The sequence below is a fragment of the Anguilla rostrata genome, chromosome 10 (assembly GCF_018555375.3).
Source record: "Anguilla rostrata isolate EN2019 chromosome 10, ASM1855537v3, whole genome shotgun sequence".
Classification (NCBI taxonomy): Eukaryota; Metazoa; Chordata; class Actinopteri; order Anguilliformes; family Anguillidae; genus Anguilla; species Anguilla rostrata.
Genome location: NC_057942.1, coordinates 35,786,813 through 35,805,028, shown reverse-complemented (window position 1 = coordinate 35,805,028; position 18,216 = coordinate 35,786,813). Strand labels below are relative to the sequence as shown.

At 46.9% G+C, this 18,216-nt stretch overlaps 1 protein-coding gene across 1 annotated transcript in view; it reads left to right on the top strand.

Annotated features, from left to right (window-relative positions):
- The window catches only part of setbp1 (SET binding protein 1), a 68,650-nt gene that overhangs the window by 17,452 nt on the left and 32,982 nt on the right, over nucleotides 1-18,216 (top strand). The window lies entirely within an intron of this gene.

The window sequence follows — 18,216 nt, the reverse complement described above, 5'->3', positions numbered from 1 at the left end:
CTGCCAAAATAATATGAAACTTAAAAATGTACTGAAACCTTTAGCCACAGTGGGTACCTTTAATAAGAAAGCCTTTATATCAGAGCTACAGTACATACTTCAGCTCAGTGCAGCACTTTTAAAGGCTAGAGGGTCCAATTTCACTGGCTGTAGCACCACTGATTACAAAACACTATATTTGAGCGGTCTTAGGATGAATGTTAGTTCAGTGGATTGCTTCCATATTTTAGCGGTAGCCCAGAAGGAAGTCTTTGTTTTGGATTTCTGAACGTCACCCAGAGAAATCTTAAAATTGGCTCAGATAAGAGGCGTCCATTCAGCAAAAACAGTTGGCTGTTACGAAATGATGTTAGCAGCGCATTGCATATCATCCAGCTTTTGGAGACCTTGGAAACCAAGATAATAAATCCTTGGTCTGTGCGAATCAGATGATACAGCATGTTCCTTTTTGTTCCCTGAAAATGCACACATTTGTATGAATACGAAGAGAGAGAGATGTCTGCTCCATTCCTTACCTCTTTTTGATCCATTGTCTGTCTTCTCATTTAAAAAAACAATTAATTTCTGCCGGGCTGGCACAATTTGAACTCCCCTCCCTTGGTGTGTAGCTCATGCACCTATCTACTCTTGATGTCCCCTGATGGGTGGGGGTGGGAGGGGAAGGGGGGGGGGGGGACTGCACACGGTGTGTCACGAAGTGGCCTTTGTTGAAGCCATTAACCTTTACCGACATTTACCACAATGGATTCACAGACTCCATGTCAACCATGCATATAGCTGAATCTTCACTTTCGTCCAGAGTGCACTCTGCTTCTCCTGAAGCCATTTACTACTTAAAGGTGGATAGATGTAACACAGATTTATAGCAGGAATTTGCTCAGTGGAGTAAATAAGCCAATTGACTGACAAACAACAGTACAAAAAAAACACAACAAAAAACTGTCTAAGCTTCTAAGTATGGTTGAACACAACAGTAAATAGTGGGTGTTTGGCTTTCCAAGAAGCGGTCCTACAATGGCACACTTTAAATATAAAGCTTTAGGCACACATTCTTATCCAGACAACATATTATTTTCATTCAGTCCATTCATATAGCCCAATGTTTTCTGAAACCTAGCAATGGGAAGTACCTAGCTCAAAATGAATCAAACCATAACCTCCTTAACCATTACACTACGCTGTTGCCCTTCACAATGCTAGTTCTGTTAGGTGTTGTTAATTTCACAGAGGCATAAGTGGACATGAGCAATCAGTTGTTCCATCACTTTAGCTAAAGGTCACAACAGCCCACAAGCTCTCAAGGGTTATTTATGTGTTGGAAGTTCCAGAAATACTTGTTTTCTTTGACTTATTTGCATACGGTGCAAGTGGGATGTGTAACTTTCAGGACGTTGAAGCCCACAGCTGCTGTAGCTGAGGATACCAGAATGATGCAGATGTGCCATCGGTACAGTGTACATGTCAAGGGCTCAAATTGTATGAACGCTATTGTGTAATAAGTGTATAAATAACCTTGTGTATAAATAGCATTAATCCAAGGCCCCGTTGTTGAACTGGGACGGAACACCCATTTAACTCCCGCGTTATCTAGTCTACGGAGAGCAGCAGTAAGCACCTCCAATTTCCCACAACAGATTCGTTGTTGTGCCCCCCCCCCCTTCTCTTTCTTTCTGTGGAAATGAAGGCTGGAGAGGAGAGAGCGGTGGATTCTGGGAGAGAATGAAAGGAAAGGATTGTGATACCGCAGCCCGACCCTGTAATTTAATATAATTAGGCTGAAAATGCTTGCTTGCAGAACCAGAGTGGAACCACAAGCATCAGCAGCTTTCAGCGAGAGCACCGGAGCTCAAATTGATTCTTCCCTCCCAGCAAACGCGCACACTCACACACACACACACACACACACACATACACACACACACACACAAAACATGGTGGAATTCGGTTAACCTCCTAGTAGAATGTCCACTTGTGTCTTGTCATTTACACGGAGGGCACTGGTCATATTTCCAGTGTAAGTACTTGTAAATTGCCACTGAAAGGGAAGACATTTTTTTTCTTTCTTCTTGCTCTGTGGTATTGCTGTCGGGCTAATCGTTTGGTGTGCTGTAGCAAGACCTCCTATAAAGAGCCCCACTAAGATACATTCGAGTACCTGTACTTCATTATAATTTAATGCGTCTCGATGAATATATTTGGATGGTATTAACTAGGCTTCACAATGCCTTCCATTTAGTCTGTTTGAATGCCTTAGACTGCATCCACGCAATATGGGCAGCATAACAGCAAATTAAATGACAAGAAAAGCAATCACGCTGATGGTTTGTTAGCCGGAATGAGATCAGATCTGCGGCGGAGCCCAGCAATGACCGAAGGGACGCGCGCTTTAAAAAGCGCCCGTTTCTCGGCAACAGGGGACGATCAATCACCGCACTGGCTCTGGCTGTGCATTGATTGCAGCTTGAAGTGGCGACCAGAAGTGGAATCCCTGATCTTTGGTTTTTTTTTTTTTTTTTTTTGACGCGCCGCTTTTGAACTCCCGCGTTATCGCCCGTCCCCGTCGACAAATTTGTCCGCTGGCGTTTTTGGAAGCGAGCCGGTGGCGACTCGAAAACCGCGGCCGACGCCTCGTTAGCGGGCCGTTGCGGAAATACGGCTTTCCCGGTGAGTCGTGGGGTGCGGTGCCCGGCTGGAGGGCAAAGGTCACGGGTGAGCGGGTCTGAGGGGGGCGGCGGGGGAGAGGGACGGAGACGGGACAGCCCCGGCAGCCTGCGGTACGGCTGTCCGGTCCAGGCGTCTCCACATCGAGCGAGACGGAAGGTCAGAAGGGACTCGAAAGGGACAAAGGAGGTTAGCATCAGGCGACACAACAAGGGGAGGGGTCCACACCATGCATCAAGTCTGACACTATCGAGTGGTTGGATGAGGAGGAAGCCGTGCACGTGGAGGCGCAAGGCCCTGTAAACCTCTTCCCTCAGGTCTTCGTATTACAAATGTGCGTCATGCAAGGTCGGTGAGCATGTACGCTTAATGGTGAAGTTGTTGATTTCATCAGAAATGCTTAATTTTTTGTGACTGTTTACAACACATCACCATCCAGGAAAAAAAAGCCTAGATGGGTTAGAGGCATGCGGTTGTATTTTCTGTTAAAGAAGCCAAATGCTTTTCTGAATTCAGACTGAATCCATAACTGGACTGGGGGACTGTCCTTAGTGTACACACAAGATATGAGATCAAAAGGGGAAAAAAATCAAGCCTTCCTGTCAAAATTTACCCTGAATTAAAATGCTGCTGATGTTTCATGTGAAAAATAATAATATGTTTAAACATAATAATAATAATAATAATAGTAATAATCATCATCATCATCATCATCATCGCCATTCCAGTGTTGGATCTCTATGAGGTCAAAATGGCAGCAGTTCTCACAATGGTCTCATCAGGATTCAGAAGAGGGGACTAAATGTATAAGGGCGAACACTATCTTCCCTTCAGATCTCCCCGGTTACAAGCTGGCAGGGTTCAGGGGTCACGGTGTAATTGAAACTGGTCAGGGCTTGCTGAGAATAGGGCTTACATCAGCCCCTGAGACTGTGACAGCTGGTCTCTGCTCCCTCTCCACCCGTGGCTGCGGACCCCTTTCCTGTCAACTGCGGGCCCCTCCGCGTGTTTGGCCCTTCACTATCTACTGGGCGATCACAACACCGCCCCCCCCGCCCCCCCCCCAGCGTGTTTGGCCCTTTGCTATCTACTGGGTGATCACAACACCGGCCCCTCAGCGTGTTTGGCCCTTCCCTATCTAATGCGGGATCACAACACCCCCCCCCCCCCACTCTGTGTTTGGCCCTTTCTTATCTACAACGCGATCACAACACCGGTCCCTTCAGCTTGTTTGGACACGGCTCTCTCCATTCATCCGATCGATATATCTCACATTTACATCGCAGCCTTTTCTGCTTGTGCTCCGCGCTGCCGACTCGTCTCGGGGGGAGAGGATGTTTTTGGGGGGAGCACCGGTCCCGTTGAGAACAAGGGAACGGAGCGCGGCCAAAAGACGGCAGCGTTTTTTTTAAAAACCACCGTGACGGGGCGGTCGCGGCGAACGCTCGACTTGGCGACGCGCTGAGCCGGGTTTTTTTTGCCATCTTTGTCATTAGGCGCGGGTGCAGAGAAGCCTGTCCGTGTAATTAGGCGCTTCTGACCGCGCCGCGAAATGGCGCGCCGGCTACATTACGCCGCGCGCCAATTCGCATTAGCATTCGGCGGCGCCGCAAACGGGTATCTACCGCGTTCGGCTCGCATTCGGCGGCGGGAGATCAAATCATTTTCGGGAGATGGCTTTCTTTGCCCTTCCTGAATGACTCATTTCAAATCATGGCGAAGCGGGATGAAATGGGCTTTGATTGAACAGCCCGGAGATGGCTGAGTTTTGACATTATCTGCCGCCATAGATGAGACTCTAATCCTGTCGTTCAAAGGCTCATAAATAAACATCAGTGTGGGGGGAAATGATTTGGCTAAATGAATCATTTAAATTACTCCGCATTGCATCTGTGGACTACCTGAATTAAATTATCCCCACAGGATTATTCTTTTTTTTTTTTTTCTTTTTCTTTCACAATATACTGTATGGCCCGGGGTGCGATGAGGGTGAAAGTTCAAAGCGGTGCCCGCGCGTATCGTTACCGAATCAATACCTTATCGCTGCCCTTGAACAGGTCGGCGCTCGACCCCAGCGGCGGGACGAGAGCGGGGTTTTTTTTAAGTTTTTTTTTTTTTGCCGATGGCGAGTCTGAGGGGAGTCTGGAGCTCCCGCGGTATTTGGAGGAGCGGACCGGCGGTCCGTTTCCTGCCCTCTCCCCGTCTAACTGCCCTGTCAGTTTTGCGCGCGGAGCCCCGAGCTGATGGAGAGGAACAGGTTAAATAAATGAGGGATTGTGTTTGGGTTAAATGCCGCCTTTGTGTCGTAATGATTGGGGAGTCTGGCGTGGAACAGATGGGCTACCTCCATGTCTCATTGTGTCTGGGTCCCTCTTTTTTTTCATTTTGGCTGAACTAATAGGCCAGATGGTGGCAAAGAGGAAAGGCCAACAAGTGAGGCTCTGCATATGGGAAGGCTGTTTAAAATGGGACCCCGCTGAGGTGGGGGTTGGGGGAATAGGGTGGGCCGCACAATGGAAGGTAATTAAGGACAGGACTTGACATTACCCAGGAAAGGTGTAAGCCTTTGTCCGTCGCAAAATATTTCCTGGAAAATAACCCCACGAGCCGAACGGCTCGGTGTCGCGCCGCCGAAGGCGATGGCGGATTATAAGAACGGCGGTTTTGGGCCTTTAAAGGTGAGGCGCCCGCATATCGCGCTCGTAGCACGATGTGGGAAGCGCTGTCACGATGACTTATTGTCGCTAAGTGCGGAGAGGGAAAACACCTCGCTGCATTGAGATGGATAGCGCACACAACGGGAGTGACTCATGGATAATCCGGGATATTATTACACGGAGTGCGTAAGCTTCAAGGAATTTGAAACTGGACGGACAGCGCGTGATGGGGTGTTTACCGTTTTTAATGCACGTAATGCACGTGTAACTGTGTTCTTGCCCTTAAGGGAAGAACAATGAGCCTAATGGCTCGGATCGGGGAATAAAGGGCGGCCTCTTCCCTTGACGTGCGTGCAGTGGGTATAGGCCTGACCGATATGAAGGGAAAGGGTGAGCTGTCGACCAGCTTGTCGCTGGGGGCTTGCTGTCACAGCTTAGGGTGTGGTCTGAGGTGGGAGGGGTGGGGGGGGTGGCGGGGAGCGAGGGTGTGTTTTGGCATATTGAACCTAGGGTTAAACCCCCTATCCACCCCTCCCCCCCAGGGCTGTACTCTAACATTTTTTCCAAGGAGCGCATGTGCTCCTAAGTTGAAAAATTTAAGAGCACGCTAATGCATCCCAATTAGTAGATGTGGTCCTAAATTATTTTTACAGTTAGCACACATCAATTTTCTGCAGCAAATGGTCCTAAAAATGGGAGTCACTTCCCCCCATGTTCTTCTTGAGCTACCTCTTCCAGCAGTTCAGCATTTAAAATCATGCACACTCACACACACACACACACACACACACTCACGCACACGTGCACACACACTCCCGTCCAGGGTTACAGCCCCCGTCCGGGCGCACCCACCCTCCCTCCGCCACCAGCCAGGAGTGTGACCTTCATTTCGAATGCGCCGCATATCCAAATGATCTATTGGCCCGAAACGATCGGAGTGACACTCTCGCCCGTATTTTGTTTCGGACAGGGTGAGGACACCGCGGAGAGGCGTAATTGATGTCTGAGGAATACCATAACAATTTCTCCCTCTCTGATGCAATCTAAGATTACACACATAATATATTTTTAATATATAAAATGTACGTCTCTCTTTTTTTAACATGGCTTGTAGCCAGCTAGTCTTTTCTCCTCCTCCCCCCGGATTATCTTTTTGTGGCTTGGTCGGTGCCAGACCCTTGCTTAAAAATCCCCTTTAATATCTGTGGAGAGTGATAAGGAAGGGCCCCCTTAAGTGTGTCCAGTCCAATTCGCACACCCAGGTGGGACTTTTGTGTCCTAATGGCATTGGTGGCACGGTTATCTCCCAGCCACACAACCCGCTCTTTTTTGCAGGGGGGGACTGTATTACAGGGACCCTGTAAGCCATTTTCAACGCCGCGGAGAGTTATCATTAGGTGCCGGTCCGGTTTATTTAGCGGAAAATTAATTCCGTAATGGTTGCCAAGTGGAGAGGTGACTTCCACACTTCCGCCGCGTCTTCATGCCAAATGTTTATCACAGATCATTGGCCGCACTGGTCCAGTGGTTGCTGACCCATAGCAAAATCATGGACGGTTACAGATCCAATAAAATGTCGAATGACTCTGTGACTCTGTGAATGACTTCTGTGATCATTTAAAGTGTTCCTGCAGAAAGACGGAGTGACTTTTCCGTTGTCAACATCTGTTGGATTGGGGAAAGGATTTGAGATCACATGAAATGTGATTTCAAGAAGTCGGCCTATCCTTTCAATTTGGACGTTACTCATCGTGGACGTTTTTTTTTTCTTTGTTGAAAGCGATTTTTCCTGCATATTTCAGGTCTTGGCTTTAATATCAAGTATCCAGCGAATATTCCAAAACTCAGATAATAGTGCTCGTGCAAGTGCCAGACTCTCCCACACAATCAAATCTGTTTTCCATTATCAACTCAGACATTTTATTTTTAAAACTTTCCACCGAGAGCTGCTTTGTCAAGGTGCATTTTTATAGGCAAACGGAATACACATTAATAATTTAATTCTGGTCGATTCATCTGAAGGGATTAATGTTGAATGCAGAGTTTATATATATTATATTTATATCGGAATCGTATATATATGTATATTTTTTCAGATAGAATGGCTATGGTTGACTTCACTTCATACATCATATGAAATATTTATTTCCCTGTGTTGTTTACCAGATAAGTGTTGGCAGCGGGCTGTGCGTTATGTTCTGGCTGCGTTCGCTCAGCCCCAAATGAAGCCATCTCCTTTTTTTTGTCTCATGCTCTTTGGCTAGCTGCAAGCTGCCTCCGCCTTTGTTGTGGAGCCGCTGTGCTGGATGGGGGGGTGGGGGGGGGTGTTTTCTTGTGGGTGGGGGGGGGGGGCAGGGGGTGAGGAGCGGGAGACTGGTGCAGGGGGTTTGGTGGGGGGATGTTCGGGGGTTGTTTCTGTATGATTTACCACTGCCGAAACACCAGCTGTCCCCCTGTGTCTGTCTCTCTGAAACCCGCGCCCCACACCCACCATCCCATCTTCCATCCCCTCCCCCCTTCCCCTCCCCCAGCCTGGTCAGGAAGAGACTGCTGGATGTGTCACTCTCAACTAAGAATCTCCACAAAATCCCAGGAAAACGCCTGCTTTTATCTCCATTTCCGTTCTGAAACAGAAAAGCGTTTGTTTATTCATTTATTTTTTTTTGGTGTTGGTTTTTTAAAGAGCCATATAATCATATATAAGCAAATGTTATTTTATTTATTTATTTATTTATTTATTTATTTTGAGAATGCAGCTCAAAATCACAGAAAACGGAAGCACATTTTAACCTCAAGGGCCTGTCATTTTTAAACAAGGACCTGGATTTAACTTAGCTGCTGATGTACCCAAAAGATGCCCTTTAAATCAGATTACATTTAAGTGCCCCGGCTCAAAGTCATTTTCCTTTCATGTTTTGGCATTCGGTGCAGTGCGGCCTGTCAGAGCGATCGTGCGTGAACGCGTCTAGCAGGAGCGCGAGCGTAGCCCTGATTAGAGAGACTCACCTTTTCTTGAAGCCAGGATGTCAGTTTTGACCCAGGGTGAACCGTTGGGCTGGAGGTGAGAATTGCACCTTGGGGGATTGCTGTGAGGGCCAATTGCGAGCTTGCGCGATGAGGTCGGGGTTGAGACAACTGGAATCCGCCCCGCGTTGACTCGCCCCCGGGGTTGGACGGTGCCGTCTGCGAGCGGCCACTGTGGCCAGCTGCGCTGGGCTGTTCTTAACTTGCGTGGCGTGGAAGAGGTTGTCTGAGGGCCACATTTTGAACAAGCATGTCAGACCACCTCTGCCACTGGCTCCTTAATATCCCCCACATGCGCTGCTCTGGGTATTCAAAATCGGGAGAAAGCTCGCATTTAAGCTCTTCAAAGTAGCTTAATGGTGTTGTGTGAATTCAGAAATGTAATTAAATCCTATTATAGGTCTACCTACTATGACAGTCAAGGTTCTTACGTTTTGTAATTTAGCTTTCATTAATTTTTCAATCCAGTATTTTAACCTAAAGCTGGGTTTTTCAACAGGGTTTCCGCAATCACAATCTCAGTATCCTAGTACTCATGCTAGTGCTAGTATAGTTATGCACCCTCTAAAGTAAAGCCCTACACGTACCAGTGCCGACTGTCTCCAATGGCTTGATTTACTAAGACCTTCAGCATATGCAAAATCTTTTAGCACACGCAAAACTAATAGCGCACTTTGTTCAGCGGTTGTTTTGCCTTTCGAATTTTTGAAATACCATCAACCTTATAATTTACAAAATGCATTCTGCAGTCTTCTGGCTCCTGGAATGCGAGGGTCATGGTATTTGTGTCTGAGATTTCAGCGCACTTTGATTTAAAAAAAAAAGTTTTAAAACTGCGTAGGTCAAGTGAGTGCCCCCGTATACACAGGATAAGCAGAAGCTAAATAAAGATCTTTGTACGTGCAGAGAAATGCTAGCTCAGGGCAATAAGTGATATTGTACTCCCGTTGACTCTAACACATCTCCCTGTCCTTGTAACTACTAGCGCTTTGGAGAAAGAAGGTGTTCCAGTCCATTGTTCATTTCTTGTGCATTAATGCCTCGGAAGTATATAATTGACCTAATCAGACCTTCAAATACTTTTCTGTGCTCTATTGATCTTTCCTGGTGTAATGGAGCCTGCCAATATGACCAGAAGGCAGGGTTTGCACTTTTTGAGAGCATTTCATTGGTTCCAATACAGCAGACAAGATCAGTAAAGTGTAGAAAAGTATTTGAATCCAAAACAAATACGTATTAGACCCAGGTCTACATTGTATCAATTATATAAATATATATCAGTTTTGGTATTAAATGAGAATGCATTAAGCTGAATTTGCCTTTAGCTGTCATTAATTGGCCAGTGTAACGAAAGTTGCATGCAAAGCATCTAGACCAGCGGCAGAGCTTAAATAGACAGTGAATGAATGCTGAGCTATATTGGAACATCACCTGTGCCTCTACATGTAGCAAGCTCAGGGTTCCTGTTAACACTGCCCTGATGTCAAATGACTGTTTTGGCACCAGAGAGATGTTTGGGGAATGTGGGGACCGTGTTTGGAATAGCCTGCCATGGATGAATTTTGATGTACTGCAGTTGAAATAGGTGGTCTTAGGTGCCTTTTCTGTCCTTTTCTGAAATGTTAATGTAAATTTTGTCTTAGGAAAGTAAGATACTAGTTATTTGAATGGTATTCAATCGACGTTTGTCCTTAACTTTGACCTACAAACTCTTTTTAAATGTCACAACAACAGTTTGGTGAGTTTGTGAAGAGAAAGGTGTACCACTTTCATTTACTTGTAAGTCGCAGTTAAGGAGAAATGTTGATTGAATTCAGACCATATTCTGTCTTCTTCAGCGTGATTTAGCTCTTTTGACTGTTTGTCAGTTTCAGCATATCCACTGGGAAGGTTCAGCAATGTCAAAACACTGAGTGATAAATTAGTCTGTGGAAAAAATGAAGAATAAAATGAAAAATAAAACTGACAGGTTTTAGGAATAGAAATCTTTGTTATTCATCATTTTAAGAAATCCTTGAGAGAACCTGAACCAAACCAAGTGCTTGAGGCCCTTTTTTCCGTTCTATTGTAGAAGTACAAAGTCCAAACTTGTTTTCGCATTGTAGCATTGCAAAAATAACGACTTCATGGGTGGGTAAGGTGTATATTATTTAGAGTATGTGCTACCAAAAACCTATTGTTCTGGTCTATCACAAAATGTGGACAAAAAATTCAGCTCTGGTCATAAACAAAGCATATGACTAATTTCCAAAAACACTGGGATTTCATTTGTCACATCCTCTCTGTCATTGTTTGTTCTCTCTCATGTTAACCAAAGCCTGACATCACTAGGGGTCCATGGCAAAGGTCAGACTTCCTGTACTGGTCACATGACTTTGTGCACAGTGTCACCCTCAGGGGTAGACTTGCTGTGAAGCAAGCTATTGCTCCTATAATCTAAATCCTGTGACTAGCGCAGTAGCTAACACCTTCTGGTGTGCCCCTTCCCTGAACCCTAAGTGTAGCACTATTGCGCGAAAGAGTGCAAGTAATTGACTTTAAACTTCCAAAGCCATCATACGTAGCGCGTGGCCCACACTTTTGTATCGCGGGGGGACTTAAGTCCCTCTTCATCTTTCCTGATCCTTTCTTGAACCCTGTAATCTTTTAATGTCGCCTAGCTTATCGGCCTTGGCGAATTGGACTCTGCACTTAAGACCTTTGGTTGAGCGGCGTGTGGCATTGCTGGCGGAGAGGGGGCTTGGACGTTGGGAGAGGGAGGGAGGGAGGGAGGGAGGGGGCAGGGCGAGTGGGTGGTACGGGCCGGCAGCAGGATTGGAACCGCCCTCAAAATCGATTCCGTCCCCGGGCAGGAAACTGGTGAGCAGCCGCCGGTGCGGTTGTGCCAGTGTGTGTGTCGACGGACGAACCCGAGGAGGCGAGGGGAGAGCGGGGGTCACCAGGCCGAGATCGCCCTCCTTCTCATTAGCCGAGCCGTCAACGCCGTCCGTCCAGAAACGTTTCCTCTTACATTTTGTACATTCTCACCTTTGTCATTTGAACAGAGCCCCCCCCCCCCCCTCACCTCCCTACTCCCCTGACCCCCTCCCCAAAGCCCACCAACTGCAAGCATAGCTCAGCGTGCTGGAACTTAAGATAGAATGTGAAAAATGAAACCGGCCTGGCATCTCAGGTCTTCTTGGAAATCTGACCTCCCCGTGGGCCACGGCTGCCTGTTGTGTTCATGCCACGGTAATTGCGGGTTGTGAACGGCGTAGCGTTCTGCGAGCTCCCAGCTGGCATGGATCAGCTCTACTCAGGGCTCATAACACACGATCTAAACTCAGGTATCTGGACCGCACACTGGAAGCTGTCTCAAATTCCAGCCATTAAACTCTCACTGCCTGTTATTAATATTATAAATGTCTGAATTCCATGGCTTCTAATAAGAATACTGATGAGTATATATTTGAATTCCGGGTCTTTTGGAGTATTAGCTCCATAACCTTGATTAATAATATACAACTGATCAATATATTATCATTGCATGCCGGAAAGCTCACGGTTAGTCTTTAGTTAACAGGCAAGCTGGAAAGAGCAGCAAGGGACCGTGTATCGCCATATGCGCTCGAGCTCTGCAGTGCATGTTGGAGAAGGAGTTGAGTTTCCTTTTGACCCGACAGCAGTTCTTTTAATTGTTCCCATGTTAAGCTACTAATCTCCTCCGGTTGCGCAACCGAATTCCCCGCCTGCGGTGTTTGCCTGGAGGGCCTCCGCTGCTGGTAACCGCACGCTCGGCTGCGGTCGGCTCTCATCTGGTCAGCGATCGGGGGCCCGCGAGCGAGCCCGAGCGGCCTCCTGCGTGTTCGGCGGTCGGATTTATGTGCTTCTGCGAAAACCCTCCCTCGTAAGCGAGGGGGGGGTGGGGGGGGGTCAGAAACAAGAGGGAGTATTCAAACGTAAGAGAGAGTTTTTGACCGACGCGATGGCGGCAAGACTCTTACTGATTGCGCGATGCTAATCAGGACACTTAAGGCCGCGCTCATAAAACTAGCATTTAATCATTTTGAGCGTCCGGGCTCAAGGTGTCTCTTACGACCGCGCGTAATTAATAAGGTGTTCGGTGTCGCGTTTATTTTGTTTTCTTACGAGGCTCCGGGTGAACGGAGGGGAGGGTCTCTGGGGCGGTGTCCCTGCCAGAACCGGCACGCTCTCGATAGTCCGGAGGGGGAGGGGGGGCGGGGGGAGAGATTAACGAGGAGCCGTTACCCTGGGCCGAACTGCAGCAGGCATTCCAAAACAGTGGAAGATGCGGTGGAAAAATAATAAATAAATGAGAGGCTAATGTGTGGGCCAGGATATCTTGTCCCGCTAGGTCGCTGTTAGTGCCCGAAGGGTGGGGGGGTGGGGGGGGCGGGGGGGTTGGGGGCGGGGGTACTGTGGCATATTGACTTTCACTAGATCTCACTTCAAGCGCAATTGAGTTTGTCAGTGAAATGCGATCGGGTCCATCAGCTGTCACCCGGAGATGCTCCTGTCACAGCCGGTGCCACGTCAGCGCCCCCGGATCCCTTTTCAGCGAGGCTTTTTCCTCCCGGCGGCCATTGAAAAGCCAGTAATTAATAGCGCCAGACACAAAGGCCTCTCTGCTTACATCTTGATTAAAGGAAGGGCAGGTAAAAGCGGCTTCAGGTGGGTTCTCTTACCCAAATGAAAGGCGCGGGTTCAAACGAGGTAGCCGCTTCTGTGACCGTTGGGATGTTTTTGAGCGATGTTTTCCTACGCTGGACGCCCCCCCCCCCCCCCCCGTGTCGAAGTTAACTGGAGGAGGTCTTCTGGAAGCAGAGTACATTCGTAGTTTAACAGTGTGTATTCCATTAAACAAGGTTCATATGTACAGGCGTTCAACGAATCAGCTTTTGCTGTCGGCTCATGAGCAGATATTTGCTATACAGTTTAATTGGTACAGTTACATTTTCATGGGATATGTTTGCACTACTGAATTCAGCACAGAACAAGCAGCGAGAGTTCAAACTGTATCTGCCTGTTGAGACGCGAATAGATGGGGAAGATAGCTTGTACTGCAGACTCTGAGAGTCTGACTGAGAGCAATGAAAGACCTCTTTATTTCAGCCGCGGTGCCTGTACACTCGAGCCCGGTACATTATCAAAGCAAAATCTTGTCTTTTTTTTTTACTGTCCTTTTCCACAATAAGCTTGTTTTGCATGAATACCACAGGCTGGATGGAACGCTTGCTCTTGAAAGCTCTTGGAAACTGTCCAGGCGCTCTGAGCAGTGAATCAATATGTAATCTGGCCACATCTATGGACATTAAATCATGCTGGCCAATTTAGATGGTTTGGTAAAGTAGACATTAGCCCACGGTCCAAAGATCTACATTTGTTCAATGTTTTTGAATATTGTTTGTTTGGTTAATGTATTTTTTTGTATTTGAGTTATGATTACATTTTCCGGTGTGCAAATTGCATGTAAGAAACTAGTTAAGGCTGTTGTTTTTTGGAAATAAGTCATGGCACCAGACCAGACCAGACCAGTACATTGTTTGAAATAGTTTAACCTCCAGTAATATTCTGTTGATTACTGACTGTTTTCAGAGAAACAGTACATAGTTTCAGCAATATTGAGAACAGAAGTCTTATTTTATTAGATTTTTCAGTTGGGTTAGTGGCTTGTTTCTCAGGAATGAGTCGGACCATCTGCAGTTTTTTTCCCAGCATTTAACGAGTTACGCATTTGACCCAGGCCTGCATGGCACAGATGTGTTAGGGATCCGTGCTGTATGGGGTGGTAATCTCTGTAAGCCCATGCGGCTTCAGCTGCCCAGGAACCTGGCCTTACACTAGCAGCGCCAAGGCGGGACCAGAACAGTCGCACAAGACACAGGCGCCAAGGAGAAGCGAGCACTCTTGTCCATGATTGGGGGGACGGAGGGGGGGGTGGCAGAGAAGGGGTGTCATGTCCGCCGGTCGTTCTGACCACACACGTTCACTGCCGCGGGATCCCGCGAGCCAAGCAGCCGTTCTCCACCCCTGGGGGGGAGGGGAAAGGGGGGGGGGGGGGGTTAACGGCTCGGCACGTCTTTTAGCGAATCCTGGAATGGCTGGGCTGGATTAGAGGGTGAAAACCTTCCCCCCCCCCCCTTCTTCTCTTTCTCTTTTCACTGCTGCACTCGCGCGTTTCAGACTGTGTGGAATGCTTCTTTACTGTGACCTTTCACCCACACCGCGGTGAATGCAGCCTGGCCTATTCCGTGGTGGGGGATGGGGGGGGAGGGGGGTTGGGGGTGGAGAGCGGAGGGAAAAAAGGGTGGGGAGGGATGGGGGTGCTGCAGTCATGTGCCCAGGTGAAAACAAATGCTGGCAGTTAAACTGAAAACCAGAAACGGAGGGCGAGACCCACAGCCGTTCACTTGTTTTCTTGTTGCCACGTCCAGAAAAGCTGTTGAAAACAAAAGGTTTCCATTTGTTTATAACTGATTGGAAACCCTCTTCAGAGACGTGAGAGCTAAGGCTGATGTTGTTGTACACTCGAGCGTAACCGCGGTGAATGTTCTGGAAACGCGTGCTTTTGTCTTCTCAGTTACGATGTTTCAGTTCTGCTGTGCACAGTTCACCGTTTCCGTAATCGTGAGAAATAATTAATGAAACGTAAATAAAAGGACATTGTGATTAGACTGAATGTTAATTCTCCATGAAGACGTTATTCGTGTAAACACAGGTCCTGCAAAATGTCTGATTTCCAGATGGAACGAGATCAAAGTACTTCACTTGTGTGACTTAAAGCCGCTGATCAAAATGTGAGATCTGGGAGTTTTCATATATTGCGTAATCCTTGATAAATATTTAGCCTGGCTTCTGAAGGAATTATTGGATAAAAGGAAAGATTTTGTGATCTCATTTCAGATATTTGAATATATTCTGGGCCTGTCTTTCATATTTATAAGAGTTTTAAAATGTGTTGACCTGACATAAAATATTAAAAGATTATAACATATGGTGCATGTTGAATAGACTGACAGTATTTCACATCTAGTAGCAATTATATTTGGGACAAAATAATGTGAATTACAGAGCAAAAAATCATTTTGCATTGTGTAATGTTTTGGTAAGGGATTTGCGAAGTGATTGATTCTGAGCAGAATCAGTATTTCTGTTTCCCCAGTGGAAATGAATAAGTCATGCGGTTCAATATGCCAGAGGTTAGCGCGCGCGCTGGCTAAACACTGGAGCGGATGGACGTGTGGAGTGGGGGGGCGGTGGTGGACGCAGAGGGAGGAAGGTGGACCGGTTGCCCCGCGGAGCCGCTCTCCCACCGGCCTGACCTTTCGGGGCAGCTGCGTGCGTCAGCTGACACACGGGGTGCGCTGGAGCAAACACGGAAACGGCCGTTTGACGCTGGCTGCCTCCGAGTCACCTGCCTCCCCCGGCGTCTCTTGACATGACGCGCAGGACCATGACAAAGCAAGCCTATTTAACAGCTGAAATAGAAAGGGCCACAGAAACACACACACACACACGTGCGCGCACACACACACACATACAATTTGTAAATGCACTCAGAATTAAAGCTGACAGTCTTCACTTCAACCTCAGATTCGTTGATTTATTGCAAATACAATGTGCTGGAGTACACAGCCAAAACAGAAATTGCATACCTTTACAAGTACATACATTAAATATAAATAGAACACATCAACAGGCGTATACCAGAATAAATACACAAACACATGCACACATGTATATGGCACATTTTTGGTCACAGCCAACACCGGCCTATGAAGTCTGCCGCATGTTCTCCTGGGTTGTTGATGGCGGCGGTGAAGCTCATAATTTGTTTTGTATTGAGCCAGCATCCCCGGGACGGCTGCCGTCCCCTGTTCCTGAGCCCAGGTGGTTTGCACAACTCTTAGCCTCCTGGGTTTTCTTCCTATGCTGGGAGATCGATAAGGAGTAAAAACCAGCTGCCCAGGAGTAAAGACCCCCCCCCCCCCATCCTACACCCGCCCCTGGCCTGCACAAAGGAACCATTATTTAGTCACTCGAGGATGGTAGCCAAGCAATCCTTTTCATTAACTTAAGCCATTATGTCCCGATTCCCCACATTCTTCCTGTTTTGGTTGGAGCCAGCCATCAAAATGCGTTCTCTCTCCCTCTCTGAGCCCCGTTTAGGAAACGGTTGTGGGCTTGTGTGTGTGTGTGCGTGTGTGTGTACCCGTGTGCACATTCGTGTGCTTACATGTTTTTCTGTTATTCAGAATTCCTGTTATGATGTCATCTTTGTTAGTGTTAACCGTGAAGACTCATTAAGGGATTAGGTGGGGTGAGTGTCATGAGATTTTCCTGATGAAGCAGTCTCTGAAAAAGGTTTGTTTTGTTTCTGGGTCATGTATTGTTGAAGTAATTCCTGAGGTGGTCAAATTCAGGAGATCAGTTCTCCTTTCTGTTTTTGTGGTTGTGAAACTGTCATCCCGGCAACATGGTTTCACATTGAAAAGATGCAGTTAAAACCACTTTGGCTCTTAGAGATATGGAAAGTCTTTTAGTTGTGAATGAAAGTAGGAAGTATGGAACAGCTCTTGCTAGGGAAGTAAATGGTAGGCCTGCATCTTTCATTAGTTTTTATATTTCCATGTTCCTGAAAAAAAAGACATTTAAAAACATCTCCCACCATGTTTTAAGGCTCATTATTTTTCCTCTATTGAACACAATTGTGTGTCCCACGGTAAGGTGATTCTATGACTGTGATCACGGTTAGTGACTGACTAATATTGACTCTGGTTGCGTCATGAGCTAAATATAAACAGCACGGTACAGGCGCAAGATACAATTTATATCGGGGACAAGATGTTCCGACAAACTGCTGTGTCCTACGGTGCAGGTCAGTGGGAATGAACATTAGAAGCCCATGGGTACATTCGCTTGGGCCTAAATATTTAATAACCACCCCCAACCCCGCTGTGTAATGAGGAATGATGTGTCATTCACAAACTGTATTAGAAACGGGGAGGCCGTTTCTTGCTCCCAGACACCTGAGTGTGTGTTAAGATTTGAACACCGGAACCGCTGGCGAAATAGCGGGCAGCAGCCTTCCGAGAGCGCGTGTCGGTAAACACGCCGACTGTCGGCCCAGCAGAGTCCGCTTTGTGTCCTTTAAAGGACTGGCGGTTCCAGGGGGGGGGGGAGGGTTTTTTGCAGGAGGACTCGCTGTTGCCGTGTTGCATAATGGTGTCTTAACGGGGCTTCTCCCAGCTGGTTTTAAAACCGCTCCGCTTCGCAATCGTCGTGTTGTCTACAAGGGCTGGGCAAGTTCTGTTTGATGTTTGTTAAGTCCCTTCCATTTTTGAGTTACGGTTTTGCCAAATGCGATTTTCGCAGATGAACCAGTGGTGGATTTGAAGAAAAAATCTAATTGAAATTAAAAGCCTCCACAATTAAATCTCTCTAACTAAAACTTATTTTTTACTTTTGAACTTCTGCTTTCATTTCGGAAGTGACGGTGAACTTCAAATAGAATTCACACTCATTCTGTGATTATTTCTTCTCTATCCATATTTTCTCATTTGTACCAAATTAATCATGAGAGGACGGTAGTGAATCTAAAGATAATAATGTTTCTTCTATATGAACATCTGCATTAGTGATCTGTTTGCTAGAGCTGAGATTCTAAGGCACTCCTGTTGAGATCTGCTTTACTGTGCATTACTAAGAAACTGTCTGTTTTCAGTGAACCTCTAGACATGTAAAAATTGAAGAACCTGAGCCAGAGCTTGTCAACAACACCAGTCTCTATCCACAGGAGCTGTCGAAGGAGAGATACTAGCATGCACACTGCATTGCTTCCTAAAATATGAAACTGACTTGCAACATCATTGTT